Source organism: Gossypium hirsutum, chromosome A10, assembly GCF_007990345.1.
Source record: "Gossypium hirsutum isolate 1008001.06 chromosome A10, Gossypium_hirsutum_v2.1, whole genome shotgun sequence".
Classification (NCBI taxonomy): Eukaryota; Viridiplantae; Streptophyta; class Magnoliopsida; order Malvales; family Malvaceae; genus Gossypium; species Gossypium hirsutum.
In genome coordinates, this window is record NC_053433.1 from 95018269 (window position 1) to 95020570 (window position 2302).

Here is a 2302-nt window from a genome sequence, read left to right on the forward strand (position 1 = left end):
CCTCAGTTATCCCTCACTCATTCATCATTCTCTCTTCTCTCAATTCTCTTACCATTCACACCTATCATCATCTTTGTATAAAGATTTTTGGCAAATTAGCCTCTTAAAAAGCCCATGGTCGGCCACCTCGGAGAGCCATCAGCAAAGGAGCAAAGTGAAGGAACGAATGAGCCCTTGTCAGTCAGAGTCTTGGGTGACAGCCACTTTGATTTGGGTTTAATCATTCTTTTCTTTAATTTAATTCAAGAATGTTTGCTATAGTTCACTATTCTTATTTACAACAACGATAGCTTAATTTTATTTAAGCTAGGATGATTGCTTTGATTAAATAATAATTAATTGATTCATGCTTATAATGTTTGTGCGTCAATCGATCATGTTTTCAATTAAAATCAAGCCTGTATTTCATTTATACATGATTGAAATGCACCTGAATTAGCTGAGCATTCCTAACCAGACGATGGCTAATGGACACAAAATTGAAATGTGCATGCTCAATTTAGATCCTAACTTGATTAAATTGTAGGTTACATAACAACCCTAACTAGGCTCTGTTATCTGCATAGTTTTTAGATTTGTGTGATTAAACTGTTTCAAACCTAACATGTCCCTGTTACCTCGAACGAATACTAAGAAACCTTTAGTAAATAAGGATCCGTAAAATACGTATTTGCTAAGTAAAGGATTCCGAAAGGACCTAATGTGGTTTCCAAACTCATGAAAGATCGAGTTGCCATGGAATGTTTTTCCGAATATTCATAAGCATGTTGATAATAATTTAAGTTTAATTAAAGTAATTGTCTTAGCTTATTTCTGTTATAATTGTTGCTTATTGTGTTAATTCTGCTAAAATCTATTTCATTCATATAGTTGCATGTTAGGATAAATCACATCAAGGATCATTGCATTTGGTTTAATATACTTTAATCATCACTTCTCAATTGTATTGTTTTTATTTATCAAATTGTTAATATAATTTTACAAATTAATTAACTTATCACAAATACAATCCCTGTGGAGATGATCCATACTTACTTATTACTTGATAACGACTGTGTACACTTGCACAAACCCGAGCATTACACCTCCATATCTTTCATGCAAACACCACAGCAGCTAACTCAAGATCATGCATCAGATAATTTCCCTCATATGACTTAAGCTGTCAAAATACATAAGCCACCACCTTACCATCTTGCATTAGAACATATCTTAAATTGACGAGCAATGTATTCGTATACACCACGAACTCCCTACCAGATTCAGGTTGTATTAGAACATGAGCCTAAGTTAGAAAAACTGAGCTTTTCAAAGCTCGATTGTTGTGCATCAGTCCAGACAAAAGGAACATTCTAGCGTAGAAGCTTAGTCAGATGAGCTGCAATCAATGAGAACCCCTCAACAAACTGTAAATAATAACCCACCAGACCTAGAAAATTACGGATTTCAGAAATGTTCTTAGGCTGTTTCCAATCAAGCACAGCCTCAATCTTCCTAGGATAACCCAGATCCCCTGAACAGAAACCACATGCCCTAAAAATCTTACCTCTCCCAACCAGAACTCACATTTGATCAACTTAGTGTAGAGCTGCTTCTCTCAGAGTATTTGAATTACTACTCTAAGATACTCATCATGGTCATCCTTAATCTTAGAGTACACCAGAATATCTTCGATAAAGAATACGTCGAACTGATCTAGATACGGCTAAAAAATCAGTTCATCAAATATATCGAAATAAAAAAAATGACCAAAATGAAAAGTTTTAGAATGCTAAGTTGGCATCATGATGTGAAGGAGCTCTTCGTCACAATGTGACTCATTGTCTTGGTCTTGTCATGATGACAAGATCTAAAGCTCATTGATCTGTTATAAATTGATATGGCAAATTAGGTTTCCCAGTATACTTAAGGAGCTTTATTCTCAAGAAAAGTAACGGGTTTTTCGTAGTTTTTATATTTTAAGTTAATAAGTGTAAATATAATGTTTTTACTTATTTTTTGACCAAATTTGGCCAATAGTGTCATCAAAGGGACTAATGTATGGTTAAATGGTGTAGGGACATGTTGGAGGTTGAAAACAAGCAAGAATGACACCAAACAAAAGGGTATCGTGATATCCATACCTTAGAATCATGATATCTCCAATAGGATTGAAGATTAGATACCACCCTTCAGTGGTATCACAAGATCCACTTTGGGTATAGTGATATCCACCCTCAAAAAAGACCCCAAGTTCAAAACTGATTAGGGTATCATGATATCCTCTTTTGGATATCACGACACCGATATCGTGAGAAGACAA